The following is a 19,533-nucleotide window of genomic DNA, read 5'->3' as shown; positions in this document are numbered from 1 at the left end:
ATAGAGCGAATGAGTGTGTTGAGTGCTGATTGGCGAGGCGCTGCTCACTTGCGCCGCCGGGGGTGGGAGGAGGTGTGTGGCGAGTGCAAATTGAACGCTAATTGCATTTACTTTCGTTCACTTTTTCGGCGAGCAAATTTAATTAATCAATTTGTAGTGGCGGCATAGTGCCACATACAAACACACACACCTGCACACACTGATTCACGCACTCACATAAAGAATTTCGCAAGCTCCGAAAGTAAATTAATAAAGAAAACACGAATAAATACGAAAAAAAGCCAGAAAAGCAAAACAAACAACAAACTCGAGTTAACTGATTAATTAAATTAGACAATTTCTAGTCAATAAGTGGGCACTGACTTCATTTGGCAGTAAATATTGAATTTGACTGAAATTCGCTTTTCGTGTACTGCTCGCAATGCATCGCATGCGTGTTGGCGTTAAGTTTATTGATAAATTATGCAATATTCACAAATATACACTTGAGAGCCACACACACGCCGCCGTTAATTGAGCAATTGATTTGCTCGCTTTGGCTCGGGTATTTAATTAATGCGATACGCTATAAAGACATAATGACAGGGGAAGCTATAAAACATTTGTTCTGACAACTAAAATAGAAATTAATTGATTGAGTTATAGAAAGCGAATCTATTTAAGCATATGCCAGTGTGTATGTGTGTGTTTATGTGTAATGTAAGTACCTCGTTAACGGAGAGGTATAAATAAAAAGTATTATAAATACTTTCTAGCCAAAATCGATATTATTTATTGTAAATAATTACAAGTAAAAATACTTAAAAACTATAAATATGAAAATGTCAATGCAAACCAGAGTCTACTAGATCATCTTTCATCAAGTCATCACTGTAAATGAATACCTGTAATAGATTTAATTTTACGAAGGAGTTATATTGACTTGTGAGTTAAAAAAACTCAATTTCTTTTGCATATATGTATAACGAATATAAATATTGGGTAGTCGAAAAAGTCTTTTCGTATTTTGTCAATAGATATGGTTGCAGGAGTATATCTCCAGTGCTACCAATCATATTGTGTCATACCACATAATATTGGAAAGGTGACATTTTGAGCTTCATTTAACAAAAAAAATTAAATTCGGGGAAGTTGAAAAAAAGTTACAGCTATTTAAAAATGAGTGAGGATAATAAAGAAATTCACTTTACATATTTTGAAATTTTTGTATAATAAAGGGAAGAATGCTACGCAAGCCACCAACGAAATTTGTGAAATTTAAGGAGATGATGCTGTATCAGTTCGTGTAGCACAACAATGGTTCGCTCGCTTCCGTTCTGGAAATTTCGATGTGAAAGATGCACCTCGCTCTGGTCGACCTATCGTTGAAAAAGTCGATGAAATTATGGAAAAGATTGACCAGGACCGTCACATAAGCAGCCATGACATTGCTAAGGAACTTAACATTCATCATCAAACGGTTTTGAACCATTTAAAAAAGGCTGACTACAAAAAGAAGCTCGATGTTTGAGTATCACATGAATTGTCTATGCAAAATTTAATGAACCGAAACAACAACTGCGATTCCTTGCTGAAACGAAATGAAATTGAACCATTTCTGAAGCGTTTGGTAACAGGAGACGAAAAGCGGATCAAATACGACAATAATGTGTGAAAAATATTATGGTCCAAGCGTGATGAAACTCAACAAATGGTCACAAAGCCAGAATTGATGCCTCGAAAAATTATGCTGAGTATTTGGTGGGATTGGAAAAGAATCATCCACTATGAGCTGCTCCAGCAGGGTCGAACGATTGATTCTACATTTTACTTTCAACAACTGATGAGATTGAAGCAAACAATCGAAAAAACGGCCAGAATTTATCAACAGAAAGGGCTTCGTCTGCCATCAGGACAACGCTAAACCACACACATCGCTAGGCAAAAACTGGGAGAGCCCTAACCTTGCACCATAGAACTACCATTTGTTTTGGTCAATGCAGAACTCCCTTAATAGAGTAAAGTTGGTCTCAATAGAAGCCTGTGAAAATTACTTGTTGCAGTTTTACGCCGAGAAACCAGAAAAGTTTTACACTAATGGAATAATGTCTCCAGCGGAAAAATAGCAAAAAGTAGTCGACCGAAATGGTGCATATTTGGTTCATTAGGGAGACAGTAGGGTAATCTGTCCTGTTTTTTGACATTTTTTTATTTTTAGAAATTTTTATTCTACAATAGAACTTATTTCACATATCATGAGGTATATCGTGGAGTGTATAAACAATTTTTTTCGAAATTTTTTATGACATCTATCGTAGAAATGGCTGGGTGAATGAGAAGCGTCTTTTCACTGGCGGACACGGTTTCTCATGTTTGCTTCATCCGAAACACAAAAACCTAATTTTTTCTTAAAAAGGACGTGAATCATGAAAAAATGTTGATAAATAAAAAAGTAATTAATGTTTTTTTTTATTCTTCCCTAGTCTTTTCTTACATAATTTTTGTCATAACATTGTCAATAAATTATAAAAAATTATGAATCTAGTAGGGACGATAGCCAGGCGTTTTGTGAACATTTAAAAAAAAATTAAGCAAATCGGTTGAGTAGTTCGACCGGAATCATGTCCGCCAGTTTAAAAAAGTGTGTTTTGAGAAAAACGCGTTTAAAGTTTGAGGTACTGAAAAAGCATACAAAGATGGACATAAACGTTGAAGAATTGATTGACATACCCCTAATCAGCTATGCTTGCTTTTTCGAAACCTTCCAATGGTAAAGTGGGTTTCTACATTAATTCTAAGGTTATAAGGGAACAGAAAATGAAAAAAAAACAAAAAATTTTTTTTGAAACAAGACTACCCTACTGAGCCCTCAAAGTTCATTATAAATATAAAAAAAATTAGTTAAAATTTTATTGGAAATACGAAAAGACTTTTTCGGCTATCCAATATATTTGTTTTTATTTATTAAATAGAAATTCAATAAAACGAGTGTTTTCTGACTTGCAAGTGAACACAATCGCTTAGGTGGATAATGAATTTTCTTATAAGTATATTAAGATTTTCATATTTTTATATCACCTGTTATACTTCGTTTCCATTTTCTAAGTATATTTGTGTAAATAGCGAATTTTTACGCAGGCAAGTTTAAAATCCATTAAAATAATTAATTTTTATAATTTTCCATTTTTTACCGTTTATTTATAAAAAGAAAATTGCAAAAAAAATTTGAGCTCACTGCAATCGCCATTTTCATGTGAAATGTTTTGGAGTTTAATGGCTAAAGGCACACATTTGTCGTTATTAAATTTTGCACACATTCTCTTCTCTCTCTCTCGCTGCTTATTTGTCAAAATTTTCGATACAAGACCACTATTTTTTCGTTTAAATAAATATAAAATAAACATTTAGTTTAAAAAATGCCAAATTCTGACTTTTTTTTACCCTTAATACCTTGTACTGACCCCTCGCTTCTTATACTACTTGTGCTGCGAAAGCTTTTAGTTAGCAAAATGTTAAATTTATCGATTTTTTTTTTGCGTTTTTAGAATTTAAACTTGTGTAGTATATTTAGCAAATTATAGCCAAATCGAAAAAAATATTTTTCATAATTTCTGCACTTCAATATCATTATTTTCTTTAAATATTTAAACTTCATTCAATATTTTTTCCATTTTTATTATCTCATTTCAATTTTCATCAGAAGAAATGGCTGCATTAAAATTACTTTGAAATATATTTTCAGCATAATGTATATTTTCTCTTTTATTTGTTTATAACATTTTTTATTACGCATATAAATTCGCATTTAATATTTTTTATCTAATTCTTAGTAAATCCATAAATGTCAAAATTTCATTATTTTTCGCTTTAATTAACTTAAAAAAACTGGCTGTGCTATTTATAGTTCTATACATAAATGCATATATTTATATTTATGAAATTTTGAGTTAATTAAAAAATATCTATTCAGCTCCTTATATTCGGGCTTGCCACTTACCTAAACATATGTATGTTTTCTAATTAATTTTTTCGCCATCTGTCATTGGGTCCTTGAGCTAACTTGATTACGCCTATCACTAGGTGGTTGCTATCTGCTCATCTACTCACCAACAAACAGCACACTTTATTATTGTATAATACAATATATGTAATTGTATATTATATAATATATATTATTGTATACCTATATTCAATATTATATTTTCAAGCTAAATTAACTGATAATTATTGGTAGCCAAGCGTGATAACACCACTTTACACATGTATGCATATAGCGACAATGTTTAAGCAACTTGTTCACATGCTGATAAGTATATTAATTGCGGTAATCAACACATTACTAAAATGTGTAGTAAATCAAAATAAAATTGAGCAAGATGTTATCAATTTGTCAACAAGTGTTAATTGCTGAACCTGAAAAGTAGGCTAAAGTATATTATATTTTTCATGTTTTGCTGCAATAAACAAAATATTTTTGAAATATATACAAAAATTCTAAAATATCTTAAAAAAAAAAATGTCTCAAAAAAATTTACTTACTCGCCCTACCGCTTTTTGCGTGTCGGACAGGTGGTATGAGTAATATACAACAGCCTCCCTCATTACAATACGCATATATTACGTATACGCCTACGCACACTTCCTGTCTCTTAACAAAATTTATATGCAAATTAGCGACATTTAGTATTAAAAACAAAAAATTAACGCTAAAAAAAATTTCAAAAAAAATATTACGGGAAACAGGCTTAAATTTATTGAATTTTTTTATTTAAGCTGCCAGCAAAAAGTGTTAAAATGTCAACGGTTACACTTACTAAGCAAAAAGCTAAGTCATATAAATCAGTTTCGCACGTGAACAGCTGGGCCAAACTTGTCACACCGGCAAAAATACAAAACCCACAAATTATTTTGGATTACCGGCGCTGCTGTTCATGCAACCTACCTTTTCCACTTACCTGCTCGCAGCTGCTGTGTCATCAACGCCCACGCCAATCTTTTGACAAAATGCGAAGTAAAAAATTTACAAATATACTTAAAAATAAAATTTATCTCAATGACAACTTTTGAAAGCCAGCGAGCGCGTTTCTTTAATATTCAACACACCTTTTTCACATAATTTTTCTACAAGTTCACCAAAATCAGCGTGTTGTGCACATTTGACTAGTACTGTGGTTGCTGCTGTATTTATATTTGTACACTTTAATGTGCCGGTACGAAAATAAACAAAACTATTAAAATTCTACATTTTCACCTCGCTAAATTTCATTTAAAATTTCACTGTTTAGTGTTGCAATAAAAATTGCAGATAAAAGTGTCCGGTTTAATAACCTAACAAATTTATTGTCATACATTCGCGCCAAAGTGGCTGTCACAGAATACACATATTTACTACATAGCAAGGCTTTCAGTGAAGCAAAAAATAAATTGATACAGGGTGGTAGAAAAACAATTTTTGGTTTTGGCGTGAAATTATATTTGAAATTTAAATTAGCATTTTTAAAGATTTTTCACAAAATGCCACAATCACGTCGTCGATTCGGTTACCTATTTAAAGACTAAAAACCAGACCGAGTCAAAGCCTATAATAATAAAAAAAATCTTTTTTTTTTTTCAAAAAAGTCAGATATAATAACCAATATGTTAACCTATATAATAACCAATATATAACCTTTTCATAACCTTTTCATAACCAAAACTCAAATTTGGTTTCCAATTTATAGATATTAATGGATTTATGGATATTAATGAATTTTTTACGATACCTGCGCTTGGCGCAAATTTCTATAGGTTCTGTGGCCTCACTAACGGTAGCTCTTCCAGTGTATCATACTCGTCCCGTGGGTTTCCCAGATGCTTACAGCATAGTTTTGTCAATGCGGGAAAAGTACATAACAGATGCTCTAGACGTTTCCTGCAATCTTCTCGATCTAACAGCCCATTTTTCTCCGCATATTCCACTATAGTACATAATTATAACCTGGAAATGAAGTTAGCCATGATTTTTCTCCTTTTTTGCGCTCGAAAATTATTTTACATACATTTACACTCAAACCGCTGCCGCCACCTTTGCTTCTTAACCGATTCCACCACAAAAGTTTCTGAGAACTATTTATTCTCCTTAAGCCAATTTATTATTTATTCACATAATTAACTTCCGCATGAGTCCGGCAAGGACAAAATCCTTACATTACCCTAAATACAGTTCAACCCATGTTTACGCGACAATTAAATTCTCAACTGTCAACTCTTCGTTAAAGTCAATGAACTGTATGCCATGACATATGCCAACGCTTCTTCATGTAAATTTATATGTAAACATATGTGGTATATATGTTTGCTTCCTGGATTATGCCAAACCATCACTGCATAAATTATGATAATTACACTGGCACTTGTGACCTACCGTTTACACCGGCAAGCTATCCCTCCCGACAGGAGGCGATGGTACAAAGTGCACAAATGTATCTACATGCATACTTACACACATTTATATAGTATATAGCACTGGTTTCTAGAGTCTACTAGTAAACAAGTATATATTCTCATGCCTCCATATTAAACACTTATGTAGACAGTCATCTACAAACAATTTAAAATTAAATATGCAACCTTAGACTAGTCAGTGCTTCCTTGAGCAGCTTAGCGGCGGATATTGAACCCTCATTGGCCAATTACGGCACTTAGCCCCACCATTTGCCTCATATCCGCCCACGAACAAGCTAAGCGCAGATATGTATATTACATAATGTAGCATATTATATATATATATATAGAGAATATTATGTACTAGTGTTAAGACCACTTTTAGTATGCGCATCTATGATATATGTGTGTGCGCTGGTAGGTTGTGGTTGGCTTGTTTTCAGCCAAATTGGATAAACGCAAAATCTTGTTAAACGCAAACTAATCACTGACCATTCAATTACGAGTAGCGCATACCTGCGCATACATATTTATTTATTTAAAATTTATTTTTAAGTCTGTGGAAGGTATAAATATAGCGCGGGCATATGTCTTATTTCACTCGATTTATTTTTAAAGCCAATAAAATGAGTGAGCTCTGCATTTATTCATGTCTGTTCATATAAATTTTCCTTTACATATTGCTCTTTGGACACACAGTGATGTACATACTCGTATATAAGTCAATGTAATATTATTTATATAGATATATGTAGGTATCTTATATGTGTTGAAGGCGAGAAAATAAATCAAGTCGTTAAATGTAATTGCAATATGCGGCCACAAATAGCAAAATCAATTAATTTTTAACGCCATACGACAGCCACATCTGTGCCAATATATTTCTATTGACTTATAAGAGCATATGCAATATATATTTACATGAGTTCCTAATGAACATATAGTTTAGATTTTGTTGAAACTGAAATATCGTGTTTTGGTAAAATGTAAGAAATTAATGGTTTCCACACGAATTGAGAGAACAACACAAAATATTATAGCTTCAAGTACATGGACAAACAAAAAAAAATTAAAACATTTTAAAACAGAAACGAATATATATTCTTAGATTCAAGATATTTATATCAAAATGCTATTATATATGTATAACAAAAACTTTTGTGAGTAAGCAACCCGTAACAGCAGGAAAACTTTCCTGAGAGCGCCTGAAACAGTGATAAGGTTCAGCACTAAAAATATAATTTTTATACTATCATATGTTTGTTTGGCGATCACTAAAGTGCGACACTAAACTTGAACTGTTGAGCCTTTCGAAAATATTAAAAAAAAAAATTTAAAAAATAATTTAAAATTTTATTTTCAATAAATTTATTTATTTTTTTGTTTTTTTTTTTTATTTTATGTCAGCTTTGTATTATTTTTTTGAATTTGAATTCATATTAATAATTTTTTATATGAAAATTTTCAAACAGATGGCAACTTCTATCAAAAATATTTTTTATTTTATTTTATGCTAGATTTGCATTGCCGAATTTTTTTGACAATATGTTTTTTATGAAAACAGGTGGCAACTTTTATCATTTTTTTTTTTACTTTACTGAATTTATTTTTACAATAACTTTCATATGAATATTTTCAAACAGGTGGCAACGTTTATCAAGAAAAATATTTTTTGTTTTATTTTATACCAGCGTTGTAGTGCCAAATTTATTTTAACAATAATTTTTATTTGAACATTTTCAAACAGGTGGCAACTTTTTTTAAATATCTTTTTTCTTTTATTTTATGCCTGCTGTTTAGTACCGAATTTATTTTGACAATAATTTTTTATATGAAAATTTCCAAACAGGTGGCAACTTGTAGATATTAAAAATATGTTTTCCACAATTTTTCTTCTACATTATCACATAATATAAATATTAACATAATTATCAAGAAGCATTTAATTTCATTTTCAATACTTATTAAAAATTTTAACATATGGCAACCTTTACAAAAATAATTCACACCATAAACTATTTACATCAATACCTAACGTATAAGATATCATTTCTCCACAATTTTTCTTCAACTTTATTAACATAATTATCAAAAAATATTTAATTCATTTTTTAATTTTGATTAAAATTTTTAACAGATAGCAACTTTTTACAAAAATAATTCCCACCTCGGGTAAGAAATCATTTCTCTTATGATTTTTAATGATTTAAAATTTTAATTAAGTGGCAACCTTTTACAAATTTTTTTATTATTTTTTGTTTTGAATATATACCCACCCTAATAAACGGTAACCCTCAAAGTGTTCCTCTTCGGTAGATAACACCGGCATCTATTGGTATTATTATTATAACTCATACCGATTGAATGTGTGTGAAAATTTGCAATCACCTTGCTTTGCACCAACAAAAGTACTCAAAATTGTAAATATTAAAATAACTAGAAAAGCAAAATAAATATATTTATAGCACTTTCGTGAGAAAATATTAATTTTATGGCCCTTTCTATGACCACCAAAGTCAACATTGCTTCAGTATTGAGATTTCGATTTATTTTGTCCAATATTCAATGGTGTCTAAATAAAAATTTCCTCAACATCATGAGCTTTTGAAATCCAGAGTTATGTAAAATAAAGAACTCGATAAGTACTCGGACTAAGTTTAGGAAGTTTAGAGCCTTTCTGTGTGTACTAAAGGGGACACAAATACTACAATAACTTTTTTACTAACCATACAGTCATGATACTATACTACACATAAGTTAATCTGATAGACCAATAAGCCACGCATAGACCAGTTGGGTCCTTTACTTAAGTACAAAGAACTTTTAACTTTATTTAGTTGTAATTCTTTCACTTACCAGGTATGCAGACAGAAACTTGACTTAATTAGGCATTTAGACAGTCTAATTTGCATATTCACTTACACGGATATTTTAAAAAACAAAAAGCAACAACTACTTATTCATACATTATACGTATGTATGTGTGTAAGCTTTTGTCATTCAGTAATAAAGAGAAAACAACAAAATAGTGCACACACGTTGCCAGATCTAGCTGAAACGTGACTTATTTCGTATGACAGCAGGTCATCAACGTGCTAATAGATACCACTTGCAACCCACACGCACGCACACATATGAGTGATACATTCATTCACCTGCATTTATGCCATACATATATACATACATAGATGGATATATATTTGCATTAGGGTAGACTTCCTTTAGTTCTGCTCCTTCACACTCGATAAGGAAGAGAAGCAAAAGGGTTTGCTAGTGAACGAGGGCAAGATGAAATATCTCCTGTCATCAAACAAACAGTCGTCGCACTCGCGACTTGGCTCCCACGTCACTGTTGACAGTCATAACTTCGAAGTCGTAGATAATTTCGTCTATCTTGGAACCAGTATTAACAGCAACAACAATGTCAGCCTCGAAATCAAACGCAGAATAACTCTTGCCAATAAAAACGAAGGAAACTCCCAGAAAGAATATACATAGAGGCTCTTTTTAAAACAGAAAAAATAATAACACTCTTTTTTCTGATCAAATTTATTGTTTTCCTCTGCACTCCTCCATTGAAAAATCGTTAAAATCCACAAGATTTTAAATCAAAAAAGCTTAGTTATCCAAAACTCAGCCCCCTTCCATTCGTTTGCTTCCGTATACAGTGTCATATCGGTTTTGTAGAGTTTTCAGTACTCTGTCAACAGAGCTTATAACAGTTTAAACGTTGACTACCTCAATTTAGCTCGATAATAGTTATGATTTGAAGACTTTTATTGGATTTTATAAAGTTAGAATTGTTTCTAAAAGAATCATTCTCAGAAATGCCAAAACCAAAAATTTTCAAAACTTATGCACACCCCTAATAAATTAAAAAAAAAAAAATATTTTTAAATATTTATATGTATTTTGAAAGCACTACCAGCATAGTCGAAAAGCGTTTGAGGTGCAACACTGTTCACAGCCAATGGCAGCTGTCGTTACCTCAACAGCCTGAGCTCTGGCTAACGTCAATGTTGTGTCTGCTGTTTTGTATACTATTTACCATTTTTCGTTTTTGTTTTTACTGTGCTTCCCGCAATAAAATGATGGCATTGTAGTCGCAGTAGAATTATTTTGTGCGGCATTTTTATTAGAGCCCGTAGAGTAGGTGACACTGCATGCTACTTATCTGCCGCTCAGAGCATTGTTGCCTCTGTGAAGCTTTAGTATGTTCTAAGTTTCAAAAAAATTAGAAGCTACACTGTTTATATATTGGTTAAATTACTTGCAGCAAAAAAATGGAAAAATTTTGAATTAGTTTTTGATATATTTCTATAAATCCTTCCCAAAGCTGGCATTCTCAAGTTAAACTGTTTTTCAAATAACTATTTTATTTTTATATCTAAAAAAATTTATAAATATCTAAACAAAATTGTATAAATATCCAAAAACAAAACTTAAAAATTATTTTTATACAATTTCATCGTTGTGATTTCGAATTCCTGAACTTCAGAAATGAGATGAAGTGGCCACTGAGGTGAGTAAGTATGTATGAGGGCCATTTTGATGGTTTTATTTAATCTCAAAGAAAAAGTACCAAACAAATAAAAAAGGTTTATTAACAGAAGAGTTTTCAGAAGTATCCACCTATTTTATTTAATTAGCGGATTTTATAATTTTTCATTTTTAAATGTGATATCTCGACATTCATAGCGTTATTTTAGAATAAATTCCTTTGCCATCTTTAAAACGTTTACAACCGTCTTCAAAAGTATGTTTACAAAATGGTATCTTTAATTATTTAATATTATATTTAGTATGCAACCCTGCACAGTAATCAACCAAGCAGGCTTCTGAACAAAAATTTGCTTTTTTACTTCTTGACGATATCATCATTTTCCTTTGGCTGAGAATTCAGAACTAATTTACTGCAATTTCATTTTGTTTCTAAAAAATATGTGCTTGAAGACATTTTATGATGTTGTAACCAGAATATACTATGTGTAGACTGACGAATGCAACCCTGCATATTTATTTTATATTTATAATATCATATATAGTTTTACAGGCTATCTGTATGGTATCTAGAGCCAATCCAGGGCTTAACAGGTTATATAAAGTTAGAAGGCCGAAAAAAAAACGAATTTTGCGGAACTTTTTCTGAGAAAAATCTTAAATTTATTGATCCAAAAATTTATACACCTAATATGGTATCTTTTGACTGTGTTTTAAGACTTAACATTAGTAAAAATATTTATTTGGAAAGGAACTACAGCTGATCTGCGGGAGCTCCTCTATAAAAAGACGTTCTGTGGTGACCACTATACCTATCTCGGAAAGCAGAAAAAAAAGTTTCGTCAAAATAATGTTAAATCTAGTCTAAGAAATAAGAAAAATAAAAGTTTTAGCAAATTGACCTTTTCTAAAAAAAATACCTTTTTGACCAATATTTCGGCCTTAAATTGTTTATAGAAAAAAAAACATTTATCGGTGAGAAAAAATCTTCGTTTAATTACTAAAAATATATTTAAGATGCTCGTGTTAAAATTTCAGACTAATCGGTTTTAGCCGTTTTCGAGTAATGTTGGGCACCGACTTTGAAAACATCATTTTGAGAAAAACTCCTTTAAATTTTGGCCTTGTACTTCCAGGCACTCTAAAACGTATTTTCGAATTTGCGTGTAACTTCAAAAATATTCACTGGAACGATATGAAATTTTCTGTGTGTATTCTTAAATACTATATATGTACATAAAAAAAAATATGAAATAATTTTTTTTTTATCTAACTGTATATAACCCTCAATTGCTGTTCGATAGCATTTCTAAAGTTATTTCCGAAGAAATAAATTTTTAACCGTAAATTTTATATATTACTTTTATCAAGTCACAAAAAAAAGTTAACTTGAACAATTTCCAGAGTCACTGTACTGCTGTAAATTACACTTGTGCCTATAAGCAACAATTTCACGATGTCATTTGCATAACATGCTGCCACCAATGTACAGCTATAACAGCTAAATTCATGTTTGTGTAGAGCATAGGCTTGCACGTGCAATTTTTCTATGCAAACGACACAATTTCCCACACACGCACACACAAACATACCCATAGATATGTCCTTTCTATGACTACCATATTCATTTATTGTAGCCGTTCTGCTCTTCCTGCTGCGCTTTGTGTGCTTTATCTACTCGCTGTACTCCATAAGTGTGAGTGCATGTGCTACTGTGTGTGTGTGTGGCAATTGCCAGCGCTTGTGTGGCTCGTGTGGGGCGCTTACGTCGCAGCGCAGGTGCAAATAAACTTGCGTGTGAAATGTTTTCATAGAATAGGCGCACAACAACAAAATGTGCGCGCTGTTTATACCGCAGAAATAGTTATCAACACACACACACACACACGAGTTATCAACACATGCGCTAATACTAGCACGTCATAAATACATTGCCATTTCTTCCAGTTCATCAACCTCAACACACGGTTATTTCTATTATTTATTTGTTGCATTTGTTGTTGCAACACTTGTCGCCTTCTTTCCATTTCCTTGTCGTAATAAATGCACAAATGCTGGCACAATTGCTGTTAGATCTCGCTGCAACTTTTGTTCTGTATTTTTTCCTTCTTCTTTCTTTCAATGCAATGTGGCAACTCTGATGCGCATTCAGTGAGCTTTGACTGGCTTTGTATTTGCCTCATTTTGGATTTAATTGCAATTATTTTGTCATTACCATGCATTACAACATACATACATACACACATACATACAAAAAATCTTTTAAAATTTAATTTCATAAACTATATTTAATTACTTAAAGCTCATATGGAATAATTATTGTTTTTTTTTATAAATTATTGCAGTTAATTTCGTTAAATATAATTATAGCCCAAGCTGGCTTATCGATAATTGCATAATAATTATAGGTTTATGTTTTATATTTACAAAAACAGACATGAATATTATATTAAATTTTTTTTTCATGCCATTAACTAACTTACGATCCTCTGTAAATTAACTTTTATTTTTATTCTTCTATTTTCAGGTAATTTACCAATAACTTGTTTGTAGCTGTTATTTATAACTGTTCGTGCATGTAAAAAGTAAGTACCGCACGAATGCATATTACATAATACAAGCGTTAGATATGATAAAATATTACAAAATTGTTATCGATAGCTAATATAATCGAATAATTTTGTAAAATATCGATATTACCGATTGCTGACATGCTATTAATTCTTGTAAGAGATCTCGAAAATTACTATCATTAATCGAAAATATTTTTTTTCGCTAGTAAATATTGGATTAAGTACTGTCGATAACGATAAGCAGACTTTTTGATTTCCCAAACTGTTAAGTCGGTACATTTTTTATCGAACTTTTGTCATTTGTAACTCCCATTTATTCACTGTATGTATACCACTCTCCGCTAATTTTTTAATTGCTTAATTTCTTAGCCTCTTAATGAATACTTCACTAACAAGACAATACTATACTTTAGAAATAAAAAAAAAAAACATATGATCAAATTTGACCCGGACTGATAAAAAATAGCAATTTTCACTATTTCATTGCCAATCTTTAATATCGCTTTCAAATTAAAAAAAAAAAAAACAATCTTAATCACGAAGATAAAAACACACGTAATACCTTATGATCAAATTTGACCCGGACTGATAAAAAAAACTCCATTTTCACGAAATTTATTACAAATCCTTATGATCGGCTTCAATTCCAAAAAAAAATCGTATGACTCTAAATAAGGAAGATACTTATCTAAGCACACATAATACCATATGATCAAATTTGACCCGGACAGATAAAATAAACTATAACTTTCACGTATTTCATTATAATTCTTTGTTATCGCTTTCAAATAAAAAATCAAATGCACACATACTAACTTCTTCTTCTTTACTGGCGTAGACACCGCTTACGCGATTATAGCCGAGTCAACAACAGCGCGCCAATCGTTTCTTCTCTTCGCTACGTGGCGCCAATTGGATATTCCAAGCGAGGCCAGGTCCTTCTCCACTTGGTCCTTCCACCGGAGTGGAGGTCTTCCTCTTCCTCTGCTTCCCGCGGCGGGTACTGCGTCGAATACTTTCAGAGCTGGAGTGTTTTCATCCATCCGGACAACATGACCTAGCCAGCGTAGCCGCTGTCTTTTAATTCGCTGAACTATGTCGATGTCGTCATATATCTCGTACAGCTCATCGTTCCATCGGATGCGGTATTCGCCGTGGCCAACGCGCAAAGGACCATAAATCTTCCGCAGAACTTTTCTCTCGAAAACTCGCAACGTCGACTCATCGGTTGTTGTCATCGTCCAAGCCTCTGCACCATATACACACATACTAACATATGATCAAAATTGACCCGAACTGATAAAAAAAAAAACTCCATTTTCACGTACTACTATAGCAAATCTTTATTATTGCCTTCAAAATAGCTACTAAACCAATATAAGCATGCCAACGAGTAAACCAATAAAGGTGTATGGAAAACCTGCCACAAGTCTCGGTTGAGATAGCTGAGTTGGCTGGGCTTCAGTGCTTTCAACAAGTTTTGGTTTTTTCGATTTCATAATTTTAAAAGTGTCATTCGCCAGTTTTTTGTACAGTTTCGACGTCTTATACATAAATCCATGTATCGTCACGAGTAATGACATGTTTAATGATGTTAGGCGCCTAAGCCACGCTGTCAAATTCTCATTTGCGACCTCAACTCGACGTAGTCTTTTACTAAAGATTCATGTCTTTTGGTATGAATCTAGCCTTAGCCAAAATGTTTTGAATCGAGTCATAAGAGATGTTGAGATCCTTTGCTTATCTGTCGATGTCAACACGGTGGTCAACACAAAACAAAAATTTGAAGCCACTATCATTTCAGATGAACTCGATTGGGTTAATTATTTTAGAAATCAAATAGTTGCTTCCCTAGACGACTGTATCTATTAATAAGAATGAACAAAATAGGTCGCTTAATAAATTCTCGGAAATATGTGTACATTGATGATTTTTTGGATAATTTGTAAACGTTTTCGATTTGTCTCTGCTCAGCTCGCTAAATATGAGTGCTGTTAACTTATGAAAATTATTAATGTAGTCGTAACAAAATATGGACTAAATGAAAATAATACGAAGACTATTTGAAATTGTCGGTATAAAGTGGTATAACCGCTTGTTTTCTAACCTTTGATTATGCCAAACTCTGTTCTGTATGGAATATGTGGTTCGAATCGCTTCTCTGCAAAACTCTAAATTATTTTTGTAGTCAAGTAGTTGCTTACCTAAACCACTATACCTATTAATGACAATGAACAAAATAGGTCGCTAAATAAAATTTCGGAAATATATGTACTTTGGTGAAATTTTTGGTAATTTTAAAACGTGTTCGATCCGTCACTGCCCAGCTTGCTATATTTGAGCTCGTCTAAATAAAATAATACTAACACAAAAATTAAATCACAAAATAAATAATAAAATAACAACAAAATGTAGACTAAATAAATATAAAAGAATATCGTTTTAAATTTTTGGTATAAAGAGGTATAACCGATTATTTTCCAATATTTGATAATACCAATATCTGTGTTGTATGGAATATGTTGTTCGATTCACTTCTCTTCCACTTACTATTGGAAGTCAGCTTTCATTAAAGTAGTACAGGTGCTTACCGTATTAACTACTCGATTTGTTTATGCCAATCTGTACGATTTATGGCATTTATTATTTATTTCTTTACTTTCCTAAGCTTTGGCAAATGGAAGATAGTTTTTATTAAAACGATATAATCGCTTGTCATTCTATAATAGTTATACCAGTTACATCTCTATTTATACCAGTTTCTTGTTCGATTCGCTATTGTCAAATCACTTTACTCAGCAAATCAAAAGTAAATATGAAATAATAAATATTTTCTTTATACCAGTTATACATCTACTTTATTTATATCAGTTTTTGTTCGATTCGCCATTCGCAAAAAGTTTACAAATCGAAAGCAATTATAATATAATTAATATTTTTACAAGCATATGTGTGTATATACATAGATCTATTATTCGCAAATTGTATCCTTAATAATCGGCAACTAAAGTGAATCGCGGCTTACGAACAAGGAGGCAATAAATAATGTACCGATAACAAAAATATAAATATTTTTCCTACATTTTCTGCTCCAATCTCTTTTTGTTTTATCAATTTGCTTATTTCCAGTTGTGGAAATAATGAAAAGTTGGCTGTAGTTTGCCTATAAGTTGTACTTTTTCTATATACAAAATATTCAAAAAATGTATTTCTCTTTGAAAAAAAAAAAATAAAAATCTCAAAAATGTTTAGCAATCACGCAACTTTGTTCACTTTACGCTAATTCAATTTTGCATCAAACAGCTTTGGAAAAAACTTTTGGAATTTCAACAATGCCAACTTCATTCTCAGTTTCTCAGTTAATAATTTTATCAGTGCATCGAAGCAAATCCTTTTCCATACAACTTTTTCCGCATACTTTAGCGATGGATAGCAAAGTTAGTTGCAACAAACACACTGGAAGCGTTTGTCATGCGAGTACCAACTTTTGCTGATTATCTCTGCAGCAACAAGCGCACACTCACACACGCGGGCATATGAGTGCTGTGACTCCGAAGCATGCCAAAAGCGGCGCTTGACTTCAGCCAGATCTGTGGGCGCATTGCTTATTGGAGCGGCAGAATCTTCTTACTCAGCGTTGAACGCAAAGCACTTTTTAACGGTATTTTTTCTAGCATTTTGTTTCTTTTTGTATTTGAAACTCCCTGGCTTTGAGCTGTACAAACGCTGCATTGCTTTTAAATGTCATGCACAAAGTCTAGCATACAAAGTCACTTGCAGCCACCAAAGTAAGGGTGTACATGTGAATATATATGTATATGAAATGTACAGTTATGCGCATATGTGTACAATGCGTATAAAGTGAACGATATAACCGGCAGCATTCAAATCAAAGCGTGCACTGATAAAACAGTTAGACGAAAGTGGGTCAGGTGGATTCGAATCATTTGCCTTTATCCAAAGGAAGCTGATTGTCTATTTAAATATACGCGCAGCTAAACACCGGCTAGTAACAGGACGTTATTAAGTTGAAGTTACTAGCTCGAAGTTGACTTAACTTTGCGGCAAGCAGTTGAGGTGGTTGCACTTAGTTTTGGATTAAGGCTGTCAAATGGTATTAAATTCTTATTTTTTATAAAAAAAAATTAAATTATTATCTCACATATTCCCAATAACATTTTTCTCACTTGCATTTAACTTTGATTTTGTAATCACGCCATCTAATTTAATTTTCCTCTTGACACCATTATTTTCAAACGTACGAACTCTTAATGCAACAATAGACCATAATACCGCCTTGAAAATCAAATAATATATCAAATTTTATTGACAACATTGAACTTGAAGGTCACAAGCAATGCCAATAACTCATTTTATGGACAAATCTTGCATTTTTAGTATTATTTATTTTCCAAAATTTCGAAAATTCCAAATTCCTCGTATATTTCCCACATTTCGCATTCATCATACGCCCTGTCCAACAGCGCGCACATATGCAGCACTTCATTCATTATGCAAACACTGTCGTGCCGGTGTTGGTGAGTTGCCACACAAACCGTTGATTGACATTCGAATTTGTCATTTATTGCTTGTTCGCATAAGTTCGGTCGTAATTGTTGTTTTTATAGTTGGTCGACGGTCGGTAGTAATGTTCAGTGTGCCATGTGTGCCACTAAATTGCTATTTGCATTTGGCAAGAAGACAAGCTTACTCATCGAACTTCCGACCGCCTCATCTGTACGTGACCGAAGTGCCTGCTAAAGACGCGATTAATAATATTTCGGTTATTGCCGATCATATTTACAACGAAAGCAGCAACAAATCGCTAATATTGAGCGCCCACATACTTCCATGCAAATATCATAGTATGTGGACAAGTAGTGTTATTTGTTTACAAATGATATTTTGGTCACATATGCATGTTATTAACATATGCTTTTGCAACAATAATAACAAAATTGACATTTTCTCTGGTTTGAGTTATTAAACTGATATACATATGTACATATGTGAGTTAATAAACGTGCAAATGCGCAGCTATTATATGGGTTTCTAGGAAAATTAAAGCATTTCTTACGTCAAACTAGCCGTCTCTTCTTTATGAACTTCTCATTTCGTAAAATTTGGTGTATTTATTGAATAGAATTTAGAAAAAGTCTTTTCGTATTTCTAATTAAACTTCAACTTATATTTTTATTTTAATGAAACAAATATGTAGCATTTTGGTCGACCATTTTTTGCCATTTTTCTTCTAGAGACTTTATTTCATCGGAGTAAAATTTTTCCGGTTGTTCCGATGGAAGACTAAGCACTTTCTGTTGATCAGTTTTTTTTGATTGCTTGCTTCAATCCCATCAGTTGTTTACAGTAAAATGTAGAATCATTCGTTCGACCAGACTGGAGCAGTTCATAGTGTATGATTCCTTTCCAATCCCACCAAACACTCAGCATAACCATTCGAGGCATCAATCCTGGATTTACGACCATTTATTGAGCTTGTACCATGATCTTTTTCACACATTATTGTATTATTTGATCTACTTTTCGTCTCCTGTTACCATTCGCTTCAGACATGGTTCGATTTTATTTCGTTTCAGCAAAGAATCGCAGATGTTAATTCAGTCCATTAAATTTTTCACAGACAATTCATGTGGTACCCAAACATCGAGCTTCTTTCTGTAGCCAGCCTTTTTTAAATGGTTTAAAACCATTTGGTGATGAATGTTGAATTCCTTAGCGATGTCATGGCTGTGACAGTCCTGGTCAATCTTTTCCATAATTTCATCGACTTTTTCAACGATTGATCGAGCAGAGCGAGGTGCGTCTTTCACATCGAACTGATACAGCATCGTCTGCATAAACTTCATTGGTGGCTTGAGTGACATTCTTCCCTTTTTTATACAAAAATTTCAGAATATAGCGAATTTCTTCATAATTATCACTCATTTTTGAACAGCTGTAACTTTTTTCAATTTTCCCGAATTTTTTGATTAAATGAACCTTAAAATCTCACCTTATCAACACTATATGGTATGACACTGTAGCTCTGAAAAGACTT

The 19,533-nt window shown here is 32.3% G+C and overlaps 1 protein-coding gene across 9 annotated transcripts in view; it reads left to right on the top strand.

Moving 5' to 3' along the window:
• The window catches only part of LOC105225223 (Ca(2+)/calmodulin-responsive adenylate cyclase), a 135,842-nt gene that overhangs the window by 51,231 nt on the left and 65,078 nt on the right, over nt 1-19,533 (top strand). The gene's annotated exons all lie outside the window — the stretch shown is intronic.

The sequence above is a fragment of the Bactrocera dorsalis genome, chromosome 4, assembly GCF_023373825.1.
Source record: "Bactrocera dorsalis isolate Fly_Bdor chromosome 4, ASM2337382v1, whole genome shotgun sequence".
Lineage (NCBI taxonomy): Eukaryota > Metazoa > Arthropoda > Insecta > Diptera > Tephritidae > Bactrocera > Bactrocera dorsalis.
This window is presented reverse-complemented; position numbering and strand designations above follow the sequence as displayed.